A 23,926-nucleotide genomic window follows, 5' to 3' on the forward strand; every position below is an offset into this window, starting at 1 on the left:
TTTTATTTTCAACATAATCAGGAGCTAGTTTATACAGAAAATCATAAATCCAATCACCCTTTTCTAAAATATTATTATAAACTATTTGGTTTCCTAATGATTTTATTTTATTCCATATAGTTTTTATAGGAACATTTTTATTTAGATTTTTGCAAAATTGCTGCCACGATTGCTTTTTACTTTCTCTAATAACTTTTTTTGTTAAGGCAGTTTGTCTTTTATACATTAGAAAATTATTCATATTTGGGTGTTGTTTGTATCTCTTAAGTGCCTCTTTTCTCTTTGTAATGCTAGTGGCGCATTCTTTCGTCCACCAACATTTAGCATGTTGATATCTTACTTCTTTTTTTAGAGGTATTGCTTTTTGTGACGCGTCATTTATTTCATTGATAAATTCTTCATAAGTTAAAGAATTCACATGGTCTACATTAAAACTATTTCTATAAACATTCCAATCCGCTTTTTTTGTATCCCACTTACAATACGGACGTCTTTTCATATTTTCAATTAAATATAAATTTGATTCTATAATTATAGGATAGTGATCTGAGCCCATATCATCTTCCAGAATGGTCCATTTAAATTTAGAAGCTAAGTTTGGGGAACAGAAAGTAAGGTCAACAGCTGACTTATTTTTATGTCTGATATTTCCAATAATAGTGGGGGACCCATCATTCAAGTACACGAGGTTGTTATCTTGTATTGCATCTAGTAACTGGCGACCTTTAGAATCTGTATAGCTAGAGCCAAATGCTTGATTGTGTACATTAAAGTCCCCTGCGAATATTATTTGACCGTTAATACTGTTTATCAACTTATCCCAATCTCTGTAACTTATATTATTCGTAGGTGAATTATACAAAGAAATAATTGAACATTTAAAACCATTATGCAAATTCACCTCAATTCCCACTAACATCAAATCTTTTATTTTATGTAACTTTTTAATTTCGCTGTAAGGAATTTCAGTTTTTATTAAAATTGCTGTACCTGACTTTCCGTCTTTTCGGTCCATTCTTACGACATTATATCCCTTAAATTTAACATCAATGTTTGGTTTGAACCATGTTTCACTTAATATAGCGATATCTATTTCTTCATTCATTAAACAAACTTCTAAATTTTGTTTGTTAGCGATAGCGGATCTAGCATTCCATTGTAAAATTTTTAGTGGTCGTAATTTCATAGTTTTTTTTTTTTTTTTTTTTTTTTTTTTTTTTTTTTCCTAATTAAATAAACTATAAGAAATAAATAAATAAATTAAATAAATAATTATATATACACTGTACAATAGACAAAAATAAAGAACATAGTTACCCACTATGTACCTTCTTCCGAATTCATTCACAGACAAATCTATATACATATATAATAAAATGAAAATTATACACTCATTCACACTATTCCTATACTTAAATGTACATTTAATTAAATAAACTATCCCTATATACACTGTACAAACGTTTAAAAAATAATTACACTCTATATACATTCTTATACATTCGCGCACAGTCAAACCTAGATACATACCTAATAAAACGAAATTTATACATTCGTTCATACAACTCATTCATATATGTACAGTTACCTATATATATTTTTATAAAATAATTATAGCTACACATTTAAATTATTTACAAAATTCTTATATCTGTCCAGATACAAGCTTTGTATTGAGCCTGTATCTATATAGCCTCATTTAAATTAATCACTCTTTCTTTTATCATATTTTTCAAACCTTCATCAGTAATTTTATTCAATTCATTTGGGTTAACACTCTTTATGATAGAGTACACCGCTTCAAAAACTATGTCTAAATTATCGTTATTTTGAAAAGTTTCCTTCAATTTATTTACTTCATTTGGGCGATAAGGATTTTGAGGAACAAGGCCGCCAGGGACATTTTTCTTCACCTCTTCTTCAATTAATAAATTTTGTAATTCTTGTTTGTCAAAGTTAGGTGGCAGTAACCTATGTCTTTTTGTTGCCCTTCTATATGAAACAGTCGTAGCAAAAGGTCTATTATACCCGCCCGTATTTTTGTTAAAAATAGGAAACTCTTTCAAATTATCTATATTTGGGGCATCTTTCCCTGCAATAGCAGAAAATGAATTCCCATTATCAAAAAAATTTTTAGCTTCTAAATAAGAAATATTACTTTCCGCCATTATTTGTTTTATAAGTTTTTCTTTTTTATAACGTGGACATAGTTTTTGATCAGAGGCCATGTGATTGGTACCACCACAATTTATGCATTTTATCTCTGTATTTTTGCACTCTTTAAGGTCATGATTATTTCCACATATTTCACACCTCACAGAACCCTTACACTGATCCTGGAAGTGACCAAATCTCAAACACTTTTTGCATTGAATTACATTCTGTATATAGCAGTGTACTTCACATCTAACATAGTGTATATATACATTCTGAGGCAACTGTTGGCCTCTAACAGTAACCAAAACAGACTGAGTGGGTATTAATTTAACCTCGTTTGTATCTTTGTCCACTATTTTCCGTTTTAATCTTCGTAAATCAGTTATTTCAAAATTTACCCCAGGTGGACCCCTTATAACATCCTTAATTTCATCTTCAGTTAGCTCAGTATCTACGCCCCTTATCACTCCTCTCCTTTGTAATAAATATCTAGGAATATAAGCATCTAGATTTTTTTCTTTTAATAGTACACTTTCCATTAGTTTATTCGCAGATACGCCATTATTAAATTCAATTCTCAGCCTGTTAATACCCAGTTTTTTAATTGAAATGATATTATCTGCTATTTCTGGGTGATTAATGTGTAACAATTTTTCGATAGACATAGGGTGAATCCTAGCAATACCTTTCTTATCTTTGTCTCTACTTTCAATTAAAATATAAAATGGACCCAGATCACTTGTTCTATATTCCATACAGATATTCTGTCTGGAATTATTTTTATTTAAAACACCACTACTCCCTGGACTTATTGTGATTATATTTTTATTAACTTCTGGTTCATTACTTACGAGTACATCACAGCTCATTTCTTCTATATCTGGTGGAATACCTACTTGTCCTCTACTATTGTCAGTCATTTTGCTAACTCACTAAATTATATACACCAAAGGAAATCTATTTACACTTTGCACAAGTTAAAAAGCAATAAATTGAAATAAAACAAAAAACAAAAAAACAGAAACTTTTCCTTTTTAATAAAGAAGAGAATAAAAAAGAAATAAAATTAAATATTCACTTTAAAAAAAAAAATTTAAAAAAGAAAGAAAAAAGAATTTCTAAAAGTAAATGGAGAGTAAGCCTGTTTGTTACTTGCGAGTGAGATCGAACTTTGATCCGCACACTACTAAAGCTCAACACAGACTGGATTGCCTCTTTGATGAGATCAGAAAGTCTATTAAAGCCTTCAGATACATTATTGAAGGCTTAATTTTATCTTGCTTAATTATTTATTTTTTTATTTATGAATAAATAAATCCCGTCTATTTTAAAAAATTTTTTGCGTTACATAAATATTTGCCTCTTCCCCTGATTAATTTACCTTATTCATGGAGTAAGTAACTTTAAATTTAAAATTTGATCCTTTAATAATTGTACGAAATTGAAGATCAAAAGAAGGAATTACTACTAATCTAATTATTCCTCAAGGATTTACTTTGCTCATAATTAATAAACAACTTTCCCCCACTCTTTATCTGGTTTCAAAGGTATCTCTAAGAAACCGGATGTTACTGCATGCTATTAACGTGACCAATTCACACCTGCTTCCTTTTCTCATTAAAACCTATTCGAGGACGTTTCTACCAAAACCAATCAATGCCAAACTTCAACTTTGGACACTACAACAACACTAATTTATATTTCTTCCATTTCCAGGTGAGTTAAACGTTGCTGTTATATTAAGACATTGTTCACAACCATTATTTTGGTAAGTGAATTTGATTTTTATTCGTTCAATTTTTGAATTTACGTTTACCTTTTTTTTTTTTTTTTACCCGAATTTACTTAGTTACATTCGAGTTTCCCTTGACAACAAGTGGGATTTTTGGGAACATGCTATCACCACTGGTCACGCACGAACATTATGAACTCACAATTGAAAACCTAAGTTATTATTGGGTAAAAATAAAAAGATAATAGCTGGGTTAACACGTGATTATACCATTCATTTTGGGTTTTTCTTCTTGTATATGAAAAGAAAATTTCTCTTTGGGAATGGAGATATCCAGTTAATAATAATAAAAATAATAATAATGCTTTATTTACAAATTTAAAGAAAAGTAAAAAAAAAGATATATAATAAATAAGTATTTTACGGCATGGATTGAAGGTCTTCTGCCGGAAGTAGATATGCACATCATACAATAAAAATTTTATAACAGCTATAAAAAGCGTAGAAAGAAAAATTGAAAAGTACAGACAATAAAAACTGGTGTGAAAAATAAAATACATTCCTTTGAAAAGATTTTAAATAAAAGGAAAATTTTAAGAAGCTTATGAGCGAAAAGAAAAAAAAGGGAGATATCCAGCGTTGGATAGGGATTGGGGTAGGAATTTAATATTTTCAAATGTTCGGAGGCTGAAAAAAATTTGGGTGTCAGAATCTTGGGAGTCGAAGTAAGTGAAAGTCGTCCAAATTAGATGTCTTCTTCTTCTTCTTCTTTTAAAGCACAAAATACTGAAAAGTAATTTTTTTTTTTTTCAATAAGCATAAAGAATGGCGGAAGTCTAGAACAGAGTAGACTGGGGGTATCTTGAATGTAGTCTTATTAAAAACGTAACAAAAAACAAGAAACCGGAACAAAGAGATGAGGGGGATGAAAGGAAATGAAATTAGGCTAAAGGGACAGACGTACAGAGGGAGAGGTAAAAATTATAGCAAATAATCATTCCAGATGTACAGACAAACATCACTAGCCCCGGAATTATGTTGAAGTTTTAAGGGTATTTGTTTTGTTTGTTCGTGATGATATTAGTGCTTTCATTCGACTTCGGAAGCTTCTGAAGTTTCTGAAATTAAATCCAAAAAAACTTCGTTTTATATGAACTTTCAAACGATGTAAATAATTCAGGGTAAAACTTAATTTTGTTTTTTGCTTTGCTTATTGCTTTTTTCCCCCAACTAAAAACTGGCAAGTGAACTGTGTGCGCAAGCAAGTAAATGAGATGATGTGCACAGTAAGTAAACATATTTATTGCTGAAGGAGCAAGATTGATGGCCATCCAGTTTGGCGGAAGTCAACGGCGCCTCAGCCTTCCTTGGAGGATTGGTTGGATGTGCAGCCGTGAAAATGGTATCAGCAACAGTTTGGAATTTGGAAACTTCCAGAACAAAAAAAAAGGGAATGTTAAAAGTCTTCAAGAAGATCGTTGATTTTGTCTGCCTGTGGCCTGTTTATGGTATCCCTGGATCCATCGTCAGATGTAGATTAATGCACATGCTGACTGAGTGATAGAGATTATCCAGCAGTGCAACTCTAACCATGAATAGTTTAGCTTACTAACAATAGTAAAGAGCTTACAAGTTTAGGCTGCAGAGTTTGTAGTTCGTTCATGTTCGATTGTTTTGCTTCAACGTAGTGTTTCGAGTCCATATCGGTATGTGAAGGACGAAAATGTAATTGTTCCTTATTCTGTTATGTTAGTTTTGGGTGTTTGTCAAATTCTAGTACGACTTGTTAGCAGTTTACATCAGTTGCTTGAGTTCAATGAGTTTAAGAGGGTTGTACAGAGGTTCCAGGTAAAGTCGAAGTCAAATGGTGGATTAGATCGATTGTCCCTGAAGATAGATTGAGTGTAACTTTGATTTATCCGCATTAATTTTGATGGGCTAGTCGAATAAGTTTCAAAACTAATAAGTTTCTCAATCGTTCATTCAATTTCCTATCCCCTAGACTGCCGATGTCTTGCCGGTTTTTAAAACTCTCTTGTCGCATATTTTCCTGCTGATTGAGTCACTGATAGGTTGACAGAATCTGGGAAATGTGGGGACATCCGTTTTCACGTGCTTTGATTTGACTAACTAGCAAGATATGAACGGAAATTCAAGTGAAAGATTATAAAAGTTTTCTCCTCGATCTGGAGGCTGTAAGGAAGCAAGGAAATAGAATAGAGCAAAAGCAGAAAAGAGGAAAACGCGCTCCCTCTTGTACCTCCTTTTTCCGAATTAATAGAAAGGTCCTTCTTGCTCCACCGGAAGGACTCGGCTCGGGGGATTTGAGGCGATTAGTTACGAGAGATTATATACTCGTATGTCATACCTTCATAGAAACAAAATGTCTTCAGTATTGCCTCCTTTAACAATCAACGAATCAAAATTGATCAACTTTATTTTTGTCTTCGACTTAATCCACTTCACAATATAGAATGTATCAGTCGTCATTCTAAAACCGATCTTCAAGCTCTTTCTACTAACATTTCTTCCTCCAACGCAATTCGCCATCTTTATTCACAGTTAGCTCGGTTAGAGAATATGGTCTAGTATTAGTAATAAGATCTAGTAATAAGTATGTCACTCGTTACCTTAGTATACTCTCAAGCCAATCAAAATTTGCATATCTCCATCTCTTATTTTACTTTCAACTCCAACAAAATTACATTCATGCCTCCAGTACGCTATCCAACTTTGAGTATCCAATCATCCGCCCACAAATAGAACATTAAAAGACTAGATAAACTTGTTACCAGAAGTTGTAATTAGTAGAAATCTAGTTTTGAAGCAGACGGACAGCCTGTCTGGAAATCTAAGCATGTTATGTACGTACCAAAAGTAGACTCTGATAAATAACTTTCAGTTACGTAATGGGAATGTATCCAACTATAACTTTCAGATGCATGATAAAGATAAATGCATTAGAATCAATACTTGAGCGTACACAAAGTAGTTGCATTTTATGATCTAGATTATTACCCAGCTGTTTGGTTCATTTAGCAATCTGCTTTCATTCATATCTTTTGATTCAGGGTTGGGGATATTTTTAACTTAAATTTGTTCAAACATTAAATTCCTCCAGAATATTTATAGACTAGAGATATTTTTTTTTTTTTGTTTAACATCTCTTTAGTGCACAGGGCTTAATCGGGCTTAAATTGAAGCACGTTCAAGCTTAAAGTTTAAAAGAACCTTTTCATAATAATTTTTTTTTAAAAAAAGAGTAACATTCTGACAGAATGATTCTGTTACCGCAGTTTATTGAATCAAATTTTGTTAATCGTAACGCAGAATTTAGTGTTCTTGTAGCTCTACAGCTCGTTGTGGGCCTTGGCTTCTCTAATAATGGCACACCAGATATTCCTATATCTTGCTTTACCTCTCCAGCAATCTACTCCAGCGGTCTTCAGATCTTTCTCAACCTCCTGGAGCCAATGCCTGCGTGGTCTTCCAACTCTTTTTTTGGCCAAACAAAGTACCAAACAGTAATCTTCGCGGCATTCTGTTTTTTAGCCATTCTCTCCACTTGACCTAAAGTGCGTTACGCAGACGTTCTTTGTACCAACTCCTTGAGCTCGCAGTTCTTTCGAATTCTCTCCAACTATCAATTTCATTGTCATAAACCGGACAGAATATTTTCCTTAATATCTTCCGTTCGTTTATCTTGAGACTGTTTATCCAACGCAGTAGTAAGGGTCCAAGTTTTGGGCGCCTTACGTCAGGACTAGAATTTAGTAATAAGCGGCGAAATTCTTTTGATGTGAGTCTATCTTGGGCTGCCCATAGTTGTCCTGCCATAAATTCTTTCAGGTTTTAAATATTTATAAACGATATTATAAACGATATCCCAGACCGACAATATCAGATTATGATTTTGCTTTGCTATTGGATGTTCCTACTCAGAATAGTGAACAGATCATTCTCCTCAGGATGATCACATTGATCTTGGGTGTTGTCCTTTTATTTATGTATTTATTTATTTATATTCTGAAAATAAAGACAAGTATCTATCTATCTATCTATCTACACAGAATTGTGGAAATAAAATAAGAGATGTATTTATTTTTTGTTCAGAGATTTTTAGACAAAATGATATATTAAATAATATTTAACCATTTATTTATTGTAGAGACATTTAAATTCTTTGTCACATTAATTAACGTAATTGCTTTACAGTGGAATGTAATGCCTTTCGATATCGTGGCGATGATATATCAGAATTTATTAATATTTCTTTTTAAATAAATGTTACAGATCCAGTTTTATAAAATTGGTAAATTGTTGAAGCCGTTTTCCGGATAATCTCTTAAAACGGAAAAACAATTCAGTAAAGCGCTACTTCCGGTGACTGATTTTGAGCGGATTTGTACCCACTGACGTATTCTTAATAACAACTTTTTTTATTCTTAAATAAATAAATAATTGAAATTAGCTCGAATTAAAATTAAATTATCAAAAATCAAGATGAACACAAGAGAAAACCTTCATTTTTTGGGGAGAATTAGGCCCATTTCTGGGCAAAGACTTCTCCCAAATTCTCTCCACTTCGTTTTATCTCCAGCCTTAGAACTCCAGTTAGATCCAACGACATTTCATGAGAATCTTGTCCCACCATCTTAGATACTGCCGTCCTCTAATTCCTTTTGCAATCCATTGGACACCATTCAGGATCATAGACACCTGTTCCATTCACCTCCAATTGAGCTTTTTTCTTATCGTTTACATTAATCGCAGAAAAAGTTAACCTTTTTCTGAATCTTTATGTCCCTTATCTTTTCTTTTAAGATTCAGAATGCTTGTTTCCATTTGGTTCTTTTCATCTGCTACTCATTTTTTGTTTCCCCCCAATCATGAACCAAATCTGCGCACCCCCATACAGAAGGCAGGGAATAATGCAGACATTGAACACATTCCTCTTGATAACTAAATTCTAATTTAGACAAAAGACTGACTTGGAACCCATACACACGATAAACGAACTGAAGTTAACAGGCGTTATCGACTACTCCAAAGACCATCTAATCTTTCATTTAATAATAAACGACTGATTTACAATTCTATACTAAAACCCGCCTGGACGTACGGTATTGAACTGTGGGGTTCAACGAAACGCTCTAATCTTCAACGAATTCAATCTCTTCAGTCTAAAATTCTACGCACTATCGTTAAACGGCTCCATTTTACGTTTCAAATCTAACTATCCACACAGACCTGGAAATTCCGTTTGTAGATTCAGGTTGCACGAACTCGCTATAAATACGTTCATCAGAACTTGCACTCTTTCATTCCAATCCTCTTGTGCGCTATTTATCATCTCATCACCTTCCAGATCATCCTCCCAGACGATTAAAACGCCAGTGGCCTCGCGATTTTCTCTCCTGAAGAGAGTAGCTATTCCTGGGAGACGACTAAGGGCAATGATGGCGAACCTATGACCCGCGCAAGCTTTTTTTTACTGACCCACAATTGCTAGGCAACCATTTATTTGTTTACGCGGGTTGATTTAGATTTTCTAATTGTGTGAATAATTTATATTCTATCTGCATTTTTTTCAATCACGCATTGACACAAAAGCAATTTAAATGCTACCTATAACCTTTAGTTAGATCATTACAGTTCTAAAACGCAAATGACAACAAATGCTTTTGAAATAAAGCAAAAGTGTCAAAATATCAAATAAAATGTATAATTTTACTCATTTTGTTTGTTAAAAAAATCGACAACCCAAAGCAAATAACCAAATTTAGATTTTTCTTCAGATGAAACACACTCTTTTGTAAGGTTTTGTTCAGTTATGTTTGTAAAAAGAGACTTCCATAGCACTTGTTTCGTCCCGTTTTACCCGTTAAGCCAACTGAATTTTAAAGATGTTTAGTTTTGACAATATTCAGTTTAAAATTTTTAAACTTAACTCTTGTGCAAATGGGCATTAGTGACCCAAGAGCTAGTACTAAATAAAAAATGATCAAAATTTGACCCACGTCTCAAAAACGTTCGCCATCCCTGACTTAGGGAGTGTTATCACTGGTTAACTTATCCCCTCAATTAGTGCGTTTCGTTGTAGTGATGTCAGTTATTGTCATTGTTACTAATGGCGTATCTAGCGCTGGTGTAACTTAACAAATACATTTTTTTTAAAAAATTCAAATTAGTTATTAGATTTATCGTATTTCCGTGCCCTCAAAAAGAAGGGATATTTCCATGAAAACATAAAATCGAAAATCTGGAAGCTCACAAAAGAAAACTTTCTCTTACAAGTAGCGTAAGGGAAAAGTGATCAAGAAAGGGAAAAAAAGAAAAACTATTTTAAAAAAAATCGCTAAGTTGTACTGTGCGGGATCTTTATTTCCGTTGTAAACCCAATTTTTAACTTTAGCACGAATATAATACTTCCTCTTTTGCCAGGTGAAAAAGGAAGTTAGTTTATTGTATTCGAGATTGTCAGCTTGGTATTTCTCAATCCATTGGGTTCATTCCATTCGACTACGATGTCGATCTTTAAACTTTTCCACTCTCTGCTTATCTAGATTCCATCTTTTCAGTTATGTGAAAGGTGAAAAGCGCCAGAGGAATGTATACTATGTAATAATGAAAATAGGAAAATTTTGTTACATTTATATTTGCATACTGTGTTGACAATATGGGTTCCTCCTCCTTCACTTTTCTTCGATATTATGAAATATCGATAAGTGGAAGTGTTACATTCATGTCTGACTCTTTTTTTTTCCTTTTGTGGAAAGGGGAAATTGAGTTTTCCCTATAAATATGTATGAAAACAGACACTTACACAAACACACACACTGAATAAAGTTTAACATTCCAGCTGAAGAATATGTTTAACACTCAAAGTGGAATATCTTTGGATATACAACGTGCAAACAAAATATTGGCGAATAATCTAACTTCATTTTTTACGTCTTACTGATTTCCAATGGCCGAAAATACCACTGTGCATGGTCTAGTTTTGGGCAGATTGTTTTTCTTAATAGACTTTTTCTTCTAGTTTCTCTTACTAAAGAAAGAGAAAGGGCTACGATTGTATCAAATTTTCCAAACTGAATTTACACCGGAAGTATCCAAATTGAGGTCTCCTGAATCCAAAAAGAAGGTTTTTCCTTTTAGATATGGTCTTAGTGTGTAACAAAGCGCGCTCTCTTGTTCTCTTTCAAATCAAGTCGCACGAAGCTGAAACCTCAATTTGTGTTTGGACTCAATTATTAATTTTTTTTTGTTATTTTCTCCTACAGTCCGAAAATCGCCACAAATTGCTGTCCTGATAAAGTTAAAGGAATGTCTTAGATTTTATCTATTATTTATTATTTTATATATTTATTTTTTTAATTATATTATTAATTTGAAGGTGAATCTTTTATATAAGTGCTTATAGTATCTGTGTGTTCATTTATTTTTAATATCCCCGTGGATTAGCCACTTCTTCAGGGTACTTGGCGTCCCTGCGGGTATCCCAGTCTAACAACCTGAACATGAGCAACATATACTGTTACATCCCCAATACATTTACACAGTACACATAGGGCATAGTCATCCGTACAAGGAGGGGCTTATTAGCTCTCGGATCCGTTGAGCAGATTGTGTCAGGATGAGGAGGAAACGGCCTCTAACTGGCTGTTCGAGACCAAAGGAGATAGTAGCGCAATAAGAACATTTAGGGAAAGTCCTCCACCTCCTTAGTAGTGGAGGTTTCGCCTACTAGATCCTAAGGGGGCTGGCACAATAACAATAAGCCTCTTTTGGGTGCGGTGCCGTGGGGGCACAGGTCCCACCCCGATAATCTAATTTAATCTATTTTTAATATCGTAATTATGTATTTTCTTCCATTATGATGATCACTTTTCTTTTAATTTAGTTGTGTAACTTTTTAGAAGACGTTTTATTTCTTTCCGATAACAGTCAACTCCCGGCAGACGGTTTATTACCAATGCTGTATGTAGTTTATGTTATAATGGCTCAATGTAATGTCTTTTCTTTTCTGTCATTCTTAGATTTTCATCTGTTCTGATCGGTTTCTTACTTTTATCCATTTTTATAGATAGATTAAATCACTTTGGTGTAGTAGAGATTTTAACTTCACTTATCTTTACGTCCCACACTACACTGGCTGACTAAGTGCAGAAGTTTACATGCCTGTTATCTAATCAAAACAATAACTTTCATAAATTGAATGACAAAGACAAAGTTATTTAAAAGGGAGGTGATTAGCACAGGGCATACTGGATACTGAATCCGAATTCAGCTTCCGCCTTTTTCTTGATTTAGCCCTCCTTAGAGCTAAAACTCACTGTCCGAAGGCCAGCAGCACACTGGAAAAACAGGTTCCTTGCACCAAAGACCTCTCAGATGTTAAAGCATTTATATAATAAATAATTACCAAAAAAAAAAAAAATGTATCACCGGAAACCTGCCTTCTCTTCCCGCAAATCCATGTTTTTATTTATTCCATTTTTTACATTCCGGAAGTTCGTCTGTGGGAGTTTAAATTAAGTAATTTCATATCATTTGATCTTGTTAAATAAATAAATTTTTATACCCAAAATTGCTTTTGCTATAAATTTGAGAAATGTGGGTAAATTAGAATGTTTTTCTTAATTAAAGTTCATTTACCTTAACTTATTATTTAGGTACCGTGGGATTTCTCAGATGAGAGAGAGAGACAGAGAGTAATTACATTTTGTGTAAATTAAAGGAATTCCCAAGGATAAACTCTACTATTTAATATTTTAAAAAATAAAAACTGATTAAAAATCACAAATTGTTATTACTGTTAATTAGTGCCAGGGAAAGTACAAAATATAAACATGATTTTAATTCAATTAATAGTGACAGACAGATAGAGGATGAGAGAGAAAATGGCGGCGGTTAATTGTCTGCCCGTGATTATATTTATTATTTGAAGCCAATTTGCTAATGGCGTTATCTGAACGGCAAATCTTAGAGACCTTAAATAAAACAATTAGATTTTATTTTGACTTTCTGTTAATAATACTAGGAGCGTTCGAGTCAAATTTTCGACTTCCTGTTCACACCGGAAAGATTCACTTAGAGAGTTCCCTGATTCCAGAAAAGAGTATTTTTTTTACAAAATGTCTAAGGGTTGATAGTCAAAAACTGCAAGAAAAAGACTAACGTTCAAAAACACCCAACTTTGACTTTTTTTTTCTCTTTTTCTATAAAAATTCCCAAATTTTCTTTGTAATGTAGGGAAAATCTTCCTTTATAACTGGTTTTTACAAAATGGTCTGTTTATTGTACTACTGTCTGGTTTCAAACACTTTAATTCAACTACAGAGATTGATTAATTAGTTTGGTGTAGAGAATTGTAAGTCAGTAAATGAGACGTACGTAGACTTAGTTAAATTCAAATTCCTTACACCAGGGGTCCCCAAACTTTTTACACAAGGAACCAGTTCACTGTCCCTCAGACCGTTGGAGGGCCGGACTATACGAGGGTCGTTTGAAAAGTCCGTGCAAAAATAAAAACTACTTAATTTTTGGGGGTAAACCTTTTTTATTTTTCAACATAGTCTCCTTTTAGGCTTATACACTTCGTCCAACGCTGCTCTAGTTTGTTGATCCCTTCCGAATAATAGGATTTGTCCAAGTCTGAAAAATAGCCATTCGTTTCTGCAATCACCTCCTTGTTTGAATAAAATCTTTTTCCCGCCAGCCATTTCTTCATATTGGGGAACAAATAGTAGTCCGAGGGAGCCAAGTCTGGAGAATAGGGGGGATGTGAAACGAGTTGGAACCCTATTTCCATTAATTTTGCGACCACAACTGCTGAGGTGTGAGCTGGTGCGTTGTCGTGATTGAAAAGGACTTTTTTGTGGGCCAATCGTAGGCGTTTTTCTTGCAGCTCGGTTTTCAAACGGTCCAATAACGATGAATAATATGCACCTGTAATAGTTTTACTCTTTTCCAGATAGTCGATGAGAATTATTCCTTGCGAATCCCAAAAGACAGTCGCCATAATCTTTCCGGCCAAAGGAACGGTCTTCGCCTTTTTTGGCGCAGATTCCCCCTTGGTAACCCATTGTTTAGATTGTTCTTTGGTCTCAGGAGTGTAGTGATGTATCCATGTTTCATCCACAGTGACGAAACGACGCTTAAATGCCAAACACAAAGAAATAGACCGATCTGGCTGAAACTTGGTGTGTGTTCTTCCAAGAGATGCTACTAACTAAACATAACCTCGATACGCGCCAGTAGTGCTATCTCTCTGTCTTTGCACGGACTTTTCAAACGACCCTCGTAAAATAAAACTAAGAACTATTCCCTATGCGCACTGCACATATCCAATTTTAAAGTAAAATAACAAAACGGGAACAAATACAATATTTAAAATGAAGAACAAGTAAATTTAAATCAACAAACTGTCCAGTATTTCAGTGGGAACTATGGGCCTGCTTTTGGCTAATGAGATGGTCAATGTCCGGTTTAGTTATAGAGCTTTTCCTATCTTCCTACTTCTGCTGTTATTTTACACTGTTTTCGAAGCCGTGTCGCGTGCGTACCGTGTCACCGGAAGTAGTACTGTACGTGAGCGACGCCGCCACATACCACCAATGAAAGAGGTACCCTCAAAGGACCGCATGTGGCTCGTGGGCCGTACTATGGGGACCCCTGCCTTACACCAAGATTTCTCAATGAGGAAGATAACGCCTCCTTGTGGGGCGCTATTGGCCTACAGGGTGCGCGGTAAAGGGCCCATAGAAAATTGGGGAGGTGTTTTAAAACGTCATAGGGGGAGCCATGGCTGTTTTGTGTTTATTCCAATATTTTAAACTAAAATCAAAATCTACCTACTAGTACACTACATCGATTATTTTTGTTGTTTCGATAATTTTGGGCTAAAAAAAAGCCAATCCCGCAATTTGGTACCCCTGTGATTGTGGCCATCGATTTCTGATAGCATTTCTATCGTCGTATTTTGTGTGAACGTGAATTTAGTGCTGTGGCAACGCTACTAACTAGACAGAGAAATCGTTTGCATGTTACCGAATGCGGTGACTTAACAGCTGTTTTTTCAGTAAATTCGAGCCTAATATTAACCAAACTTGTTACAAATCATCAGATTCATCCTTCACATTAGATTAGTTTTAAAAATTTAAATTGAAATAATTGTTTAAAATTTGAATAAAAGTTTTTGTAAATATTAAATTGCGTTTTATTGCTCTCATTAGATCAGTCTCATTAAAAATGTACGTAAGTTTGAACTCAGAAACACGATAAGACTCCAATGGCACGCTATAATTAAATTAAAGTAATGATTGCGATTGTGATTTCTAAGAAGTGGTAAAGTTAAAAATTTTAGGGGGCGCTAGAAAATAATTGATTCTCAAATTGGGGGGCGGTAGAGGAAATATATTTGAGAACCTCTGCTCTACACTAAACTAAATAATCTTTTAATGGGATAAAAGCGCGAAACCAAATGTACATGCGCACTACAACGGATAAAATCTACGATATCAATCCAGCACTGGGTAGACCTGATCACATTTTGAACTGTCCAGCTGGTTCTTTATTTGTATTTATCTGTGGAGTGAGAAAAAGGAAACGGAAATCAAATTTGTTATCTAGTTTCGGTACCGCCATTAGGCCATACCTTAAACTTTTGGGTGCCAAAAAAAAACCGGGTTTACTTCCAGAACTGCCAGAGGCGTCCACATTTAGAGTTGTACAATATGGCGGCCTGGTACAACAGAAAATCCATTTATATAATGAATTCTAGTTTATGCAAACAAGTGCTGAGGAGGGGGGACATTGTGTGGTCTAGATTCCAGCCCTGTACGAGAGGCCAACCAGCGAGACCGCAAAAACTTATTCTTCTTTGACATTCCCTCTTTGCTGTTTAAAGCCCTTTTACTAGTTTAATGGTTTTTTTCACTTATACGCTGTTATAGTGGAAAGTAAGGCAAAAAGCCTTAGAATTAGTTAGAACTATTACTTAGACGTTAAGCCCCGCTTCAAAAATAGGCCGATTACTTTTGGTAAATCCTATTGAAGTATTATTTTAAAGAGTTTTTGCTATTAACATAAAAATTTACTACACACGGGATTCGAACTGGCGATCTCCAACTTACAAAGCCATGTTTCGAACCACCTAGACCTAACCAACACCAACACTCCTAGAGCTTCTTGCTTTGTTTTACTCTGCAGAACTATTACTCTAAGAACTCTCTCTGTTATTCTGCAAGACTCCAAGAAATATTCTCAGACAATAGTAATACGTACAGATAGAAACTGATTTGATATTGTGGACATTTAAATCTATTCTAATTGCTTTTTTCTTTTTTTTTTTATGGGCCTACAGAAAATTTAAGGGCATTCGTTTGCTATTATTAAGGGTCTGTGAACTTGCACTGATACTTCTTCTTCTTGCTTGGCACTGCAGTCCATGAAGGACCTTGGCCGCCTCAATAATATCGTGCCATTCACCTCGCTCTTGGGCCGCTCTTCTCCATCTTCTTACGCCCAATTCTTTTACATCTTGCTCCACCCGGGGCCTCCCTCTCCTTCTAGGCCCCTCCTGGATGTCTAAGAAATAGTTTTTTGGCTATCCTTTCCTTCCTCATTTGTTCTAAAGTGTCTCAACCATTTAATTCGTCCTTGTTTGATAAGGCCAACTAGGTCCTGATCAGCATAAAGGTCACTGACTTCCTTGTTGGTCCTTATCCTCCATATGTCCCCTTCCAGAATGGGGCCATTTATTCTTCTTAAAATCTTCCGCTCCCACACATTAACAAGGCGCTCATCCTCCTTGGTAAGAGCCCACGTTTTGCTCCCCGTACATCACAATAGGTCACAAAATCGTTTTACGTATAAGCACGCAATTTGACTTCTCTCAATAGAGTTCTAAAGCCCAGCATCTTCTGCAAGGACCAGAAGCTCCTGCCGTAATTCGCGCTTGTATTTCCTTGCTATTATCATTATTAGCCGTAACAAGCGTCCCTAAGTATTTGAAACTGTCCACATGTTCGTATTCATGTGAGACGAGGCTATGCTGTCTCCAGTACTGTGTCTCGAACACAACAAATACTTAGTTTTTTCTTTAATTACTTCGAGTCCCAGCCCATCTACCGCTTTCTCAAACTCCTCGAAAGTTTCCGCCCAGTACAGTTTTACTTCGTACCGTGACCACAATGTCATCAGCGTATGCCAAGTGTTGGCTCAACCTATTGTAAATTGGTGTACCATTTGGCCTTGTGCGTATAGCACTTATCGCCTTCTCTAAAATTAAGTTAAAAAGAATAGGGGACAGTGGGTCGCCTTGTCTTAGGCCCTTGGAGATGTCAAAGAAATCGGAAATCGAGATCTTGCACTGATACGCTGATTCCATTTCTTGTAGATACTTCCTCTCTGCAGGAGTTGCTACAGCCACTGTTGCAACATCTACTCTAAGAAATACCATACAATTCATAATTATACCATGCATGTCCCTTCATTAATAAATATTTATATTGGGGGAATATTTCATTGATAACCATCATACAGCATTCATATTAATTAGTTTCATTGATAAAAACCATTTCAAGCTTCAACTAAATGAATTTCTTGAATGGTAATGGGAAGTAATTCAATCTATCCATGCTATTTATACTTGCTTGTCTAAGTTCACTTTGTGATGATTGGGTTTGATAGATTGGCAGCCTTGCTATCAGTTTTACTCCCCTAAGATATCCCCCTACTGTTTGCCATCCCGTACCCATCCTCCATACCCCCACCCGCCAGATAAACAAGCAAACAGCCGAACTACCAAAGAGCGTTTTTATGCTCTTATTTGTTTTGGGCGTAGAGTAAACAGTAATACTTTATTTACCCCCTAATATGAGCACCAAAATTTCTTTGTTCTCTCATCAAAATACATTTAGTAATTTCTACTCAAAAATGAGTAAAAATTGAACTCATACGACTTTACCCAATTCTAATTATTATGACACAAAAAAAAATTTATTCAGAAGTTTTACTAGAATAAATTAGATTGGTTGAAACGGTACCTTTTGGGCCCATCTAAGGGCGCCTAATGAAATACTAGATATCAAAGTCACAGTTTTTCCATAAAACCTCATTTTTTTGGGGACAAAATTTAGTTTTGAACTGCTGATTAATAACGCAACTTCCGTTTTATAACAAAAAATAAAAAATATTACAAATCAATAGAAAAAAAAGAAAAGCATTTCGTAAAAGGAAAAGCCGCCTAATTTTCAACTACTTTTTAAGTGAAAAGTTCATCAAGTGAACAGTTGTTTTTCCCCCCACTTTTATTACAACTCTTTCGTACTTCGGGAAAACTGAATCATTTATAAAAAGGCCTTTCTATTCCTTTTTCCCAGCCGAGTTTTTTTTATCTCTGCTGGGTTTACAGATGGAAAAGAGATAGTGCACCCTCTGAATATCTTTAGATTTAAGTAGATGACTAAAAGATGATTTAGTATTCTACTCTAGCTTACAAAAGAAGGGAATATTTACAGAATGATTTAAAGAGTCATTTTTAGTAATATTTAGTTTCATTTTTTTAAGAATAATGTGAATTCAGAAAAAAATTGTTTAAAATGTGAGAATTAAAGCGAGCAACTTTGGAAAGCCCTTAGAATTGAACTTAAGTTTGAACTTTAACTTAGTGTGATGCTTCCTGTATCAGTCGCCTGTCTAAGTCCGAGATGGTGTGCATAACCTACAGTTAGAACGAGCTTTTTCACTAATAAATATGGCAAAATAATTACATAAGTATATCAGATTGATGTTCGACCATTTTGGGCCAGTCTGTAAATGAAGATGGTGATTGGTGGGTAGTTTTAAGAGTAAAGGAGCCTTTTAGGATAAAAATACTGCTACGTAATTGGCGTAAATACAAATAATCAATTTTAAAAGTGTACAATTCTCTGGTAATAGACGTTTATTGGCTCTCTTATCGGGTACTTGCCCCAAAATTGTTTCGTGAGATTGGTTCGAGACGATAAAATGGTTTTAATGATCCTAACCTTCTTCCTCATTGCTTTATCCCGTATACAGCTTCAGCTCGGCTTTCGAGAGCCGTTGTCTATCCGATAAGATTCTCACATCTTTATACCATCCCAGTCACTCTTCCACCAGAATTCGAGCGTTCACTAATTCAAGGATCACAGCCTTTGAAGACGGCAGAAGTCCCATTACTCAAAACTTCTAACCAAGCTCTAGACAGGATCGTTGCGCTCTTATCCCAGGATAACTAAAAACTTGGAGCTTTTCTTCCTGGCCTCCCTAGACTAACTAAGTCTTCCCCTTAGACACGTCTTAGAATCCTTTAAATTTAAAATTTTAGTCCTAGTTGGCGTTCCACTTCGTTGCAAGAGGTTTTCTGAAGCTTAATCAAATTGGAACAAAAAATAATTGTAAATTATTTTGGTTACCCTTTGAAGGTTGCCTCAACTGACTGGAACACAAATATGTTCCTACGTCCTAAAAATAACCTTCACCACGAAACGTGACCGGAATTTCATCATTGTTTATAATTACCTCCCCCTCCCAAAAAGAGGAAAACATAATTCAAGAAAATTTTTATAGAACAAATCAATATTTACATTAATAATAATGCAAACAAACAGATCTTTATTTTTAAAATAATTTTGGCAATCCTTCAATGAAATCAAACTTACTGGATGATTTAAACAGATTTGTGGTCCACCGTAACTATGTTTACGTTGAATTAGTTTTGTTCTAAAATAGTGTTTTTAACCAGAACCGTTGAACATTGTTTGGTTTGTTCCTTTTTTAATGTTCCCGTTTTATTGGTTGTTCAAGTGTGGTTGATGGCCCATTTATCTTTTATAGTTTGCTTAGCTAATATTTAGTCACATTTTTTTACTTTCACTCACTTATCGTACCGGAAGTAATTAAATGTTTCAAATTTTCTAATTCGAGTTTCCAAAAAAAAAAAAAAAATATATAAAATTTTGAGGTTCCCTTTGGAAGAGAAGTTTACAAAAAGATTTTTATAAATTATTCAGTTTGTAGATCTGACTTTCCTGGTATTTTGAAAGGAAGAATCTCTGGGAAGACTACCTAACCTTTTACTTCTAAACTGGAACCTCTTTGAGGTTACATAGATGATAGATAATAGTGTCCGTTCTTGAATGGGAGCTTCCCTCTTTTGTGAACCAGCTAGGAAATCGATTAAACTGAGTGCACTTGATAAATAAGAAAAAAAAGGAAAAAGGAAAATGCTTTTATGCTTCTCATGAAAAAACTTTTCCATCTCAACTAAAAATGATCTTTCTATGAAAACTTTAAAAAAGCAATAAAATACTAACAATTTTTTTTTAAAAAAGCGTCCCATTTTATTTTAATGCATACATCCTCCAACGACTTAGATAAATCTGTGGTTAAGTTTATTTCAGTATTAACAATTTCGAGTAAGTTCTCTCGTTTTGTACAGAAAGTTTTCAAGTTGTTAATGCTTCATAAGGAAAAACCCTTTTGGTAATAATTACCAACAAGAACTTTTGAAATGATTTAACTTTAAAATTGCTTTGTAAAATAATTTTTTTCCGCCTCAAAGTTCAACTTGATTTTTAATAAAGACGCTTCGACTTAACTCGCTAGAAATATTAAAAACATCTAGGGAGATTAGCGTAGTTTACTTTTCAAAATGTTTTTCTTATTTCCGTTCTTTTAAAAGATGTTGCAAAATTGCGTAAAGTAACAAAGGAATTACAGAATTTCATTTAATTCCAAAAAAAAAGAAGAGAAATTTGGTTGAACATTTTTAAGATTCCATCAGTCATTTCCTGTAAAGATGGAGTTTAAAAACTGAAGCCATGTTAAGTAACGAGATTTATAAATAATTTTAACCAAAAAATTTGGTTTATAATCCGTAACTTCTAAAAGTATTAATGATAAAAAGAGGAACTGTTAATGATTGGGAAAATCGTTGCGTGATCTGCCCCCATCACGGAGAGAGTAGTCTCTATTTTTAGCTTGAAAAGCGAGTAAGTCACTAAATTAAGTGAATCAGGAAAATTGGTCTTATAGAATCCCTTAGATCACCTAAACTCCAATAACTTCCCCCTAAATGATGTCCCGTCTAAGACTGGACCCAAGGACAGTCTACAGATAAAGAATAACTTCGTCCTTTTCTCTTCCTTTTTTATACTTCTTCCCACTCACTCTTGGCCTGTCTCGGCCATTATCCTTGTTATATTTTCTGTCCGAATTGTTATTGGTTATTAAATTTGTAAAACTTATAACAGTAGAAAAGGTTATAACTTTTTTTTTATTTCTGGGAGTTGTAATTCTTTTTCTATCCACGTTTATTTATAAATTTTTATGGATATCTGCATTATTGTCTGTGTACTTTTAACTATACATCTGTCTTTTGATTAGAATAGGAATATAGTTTATTAGTTATACATTTTCCATCTTTTATTCATTGGAACACAAACAAAATGCATGTGGACATAGTCCAACTGCTCTTTATAATAGTCATAATATTAATAATAAGTCTTTATTTAAATATTAACATTATTACAAATATTTTTATTTTTATAATAGTTGACGGACAAATACTCATGATTCTGAAGGGGTTGCCTCTATCAAACGTCATTCTTTATTCAAAACTGTCATGTGTAGTGTCCCAAGAATTAGGTTAGGCAGAAGTTGGGAAAAAGTGGCTGTGAAAGGGTTTAAAGGGTTAAAGCCAAGTAGACTTAGAATACGAGAAGCTGCCCTAGAATCAGAGTTATATTACACCACCGTTCGGGGACATTCAGTTGCGTTCAGAGCGTTGCATTCACTCACTGAAGATTCATTCTTACTTACACTCTCTTCACGACGTCACTCTACTCGTCATTCAGTTTAGGCCAAATCTTTTAGAAAGGTTAAAGACTAGATAGGCTCTCAGAACAATAGAAGCTGCCAAAGAGTATATAAGAGCACCCAATCGCGTTCAGGGCATTGCATTCACTCGCTGAGGATTCATTCTTACACTCTCTTCACGACGTCACTCTACTCGTCATTCAGTTTAGGCCAATTCTTTTAGAAGGGTTAAAGACTAGATAGGCTCAGAACAATAGAAGCTGCCCAAGAGAATATAAGGACACTCAATCGCATTCAGGGCATTGCATTCACTCGCTGAGGATTCATTCTTACACTCTCTTCACGATGTCACTCTATTCGTCATTCAGTTTAGCCAGTTCTTTTAGAAGGTTAAAGACTAGATAGGCTCAGAACAATAGAAGCTGCCCAAGAGAATATAAGGATATTCAATCGCATTCAGGGCATTGCATTTTACTCCCTGAGGATTCATTCACGACGTCACTCTAGTCGTCATTCAGTTTAGCCTAGTTAGTTATTGTAGTTTACGCTCGTTCCTTAGTTACTGCCAGCCATTAGACCCTTTGTCAGTAATATTATCTTTTTTTCTATTCAGCCCTTTTGCCTCCCTAATCAAATCACAATATTACGCTCTTGACTATAAATTAATAGCTACTTAAATCTTCTTTTCGAGGCTGTGGCAACTGTGGGATGGCGACCTTATTATGTACTTATGCTCTGGGCATCTTCTATTGGTAAGATGTATTGTTGGTTTAGTGGGTTCGATTCCCCCGGTCTAGGTCTTACATTTTATTTAACGGTTAATGTGAGAATATAACAGTTAAGTATGCTTGCTAGTCGCCTCCGTCCATGACACCTAATTTGATAACTGAACCTAAAGTCCGCCTACGCTATATTTACCGGCTGAGCGAATTAATTTATTTAATAACAGCCAATCCTTTCCAGCATTCAGTTCTGCCATACTTGATTCTACTTTGCCAAAACACCTGACTGCCTCTAAACTACCTCAGTATTAGGTGAACCAATAGAAATAGAAAATGTCTAATCACATGATTTTACATATATTGCTCACTTATTACACACATGGAACAGTAACGCTCCATTTCTGAACTAATGACATTTAATTTAATTGTAAAAAGCTGACGTCTCGTTTTAATTCATGAGATAAGCGTTACTGTCATCAGACATGTAACTTAATCTCAGTTTTGAGATATTAGATTGCGGATTAAAAGCTTTCTTAAGTTAGCACTCAGAATTCAAGGCAGAATGTTGTAATTTCATTTGCGATCTAATTATTGAATCGAATATTTTCATATGTCATAAATGTATTTAAGGCTTCTTAATCGTCATCTGGTATCGATCGATAACGTGAAATATGTTTCGAACCATATTTATATTTAAAACTGGGTAAATGATTGCGAATATTTATACGTGTATACCAACACTTGATAAATGCCACATATATCTGATGGCCCAAAGCGGTAGTCCATGACTAACTAAATAGATCCCCAGGGAACTCTACAGTTTGTCTCCTAGATATTATCCTGAACAGTTAGTTCGCTTAATAAATGGCAACCATTCTATATATTGGCTAATATCGCTACACAAATAGACCTGCTACGCACTATATCAAGTAGATTTTACGTGGTCAACATCGAGCTTTTTATAGAAAATGCAATCTATTTGACAAAAAAAAAAACCTACAGTTTAAAAAATTAACTCTTAAGGGTTGGTTAAACGACAAAAAGGTACCTAACATTTCATTCATAATTCATTTCGTAATTTCAGCCAGTTAGAAACGTTGGGAAGAACATATTATTAACCTGTTTAATGGCAGTATGGATGCAAAGTTAGGAGGGGGAATCTAATTTACTTTTAAATAAGTAAGTAGGTAATAATTGGACATTTGTGCTGCTGAGGGTGTAGGAGAAAAGATAATCAATTTCGGAGACGTAGTTTCCTCAGTAATCCTAGAGGATTGCTACTGGCTATCAAGAGCTATGAAGTAATTCAAGACAGGGGAAGCTGCCTGGACACTCTGATGAGCATTATTACGTAAGAGTGTGGGTTCCCTGAGCGTTCTAGACAAAAAAGGGTAGTCAGTCAGGGGATCTGGGAGGGTTTCCAAGGTAAATTGACCTGAGCCATTCACGGCTTATCAAAATACTA

General features: G+C 34.6%; 1 protein-coding gene across 5 annotated transcripts in view; it reads left to right on the forward strand.

Annotated features, from left to right (window-relative positions):
* LOC141453144 (neuroglobin-like) overlaps positions 1 to 23,926 on the forward strand; it is a 210,294-nt gene that overhangs the window by 37,455 nt on the left and 148,913 nt on the right. Inside the window, exon 6 of one of the 5 annotated variants that reach the window (XM_074125963.1) lies at positions 3,874 to 3,925. The exons of the other annotated variants lie outside the window; for them this stretch is intronic. The gene's annotated coding sequence lies outside the window, so the exon portion shown is untranslated. The remainder of the gene's footprint in view (positions 1 to 3,873; positions 3,926 to 23,926) is intronic. 5 annotated transcript variants of the gene reach the window in all.

Source organism: Rhodnius prolixus, unplaced genomic scaffold (genome assembly GCF_049639745.1).
Source record: "Rhodnius prolixus isolate KJV_2025 unplaced genomic scaffold, Rpr scaffold_3, whole genome shotgun sequence".
Lineage (NCBI taxonomy): Eukaryota > Metazoa > Arthropoda > Insecta > Hemiptera > Reduviidae > Rhodnius > Rhodnius prolixus.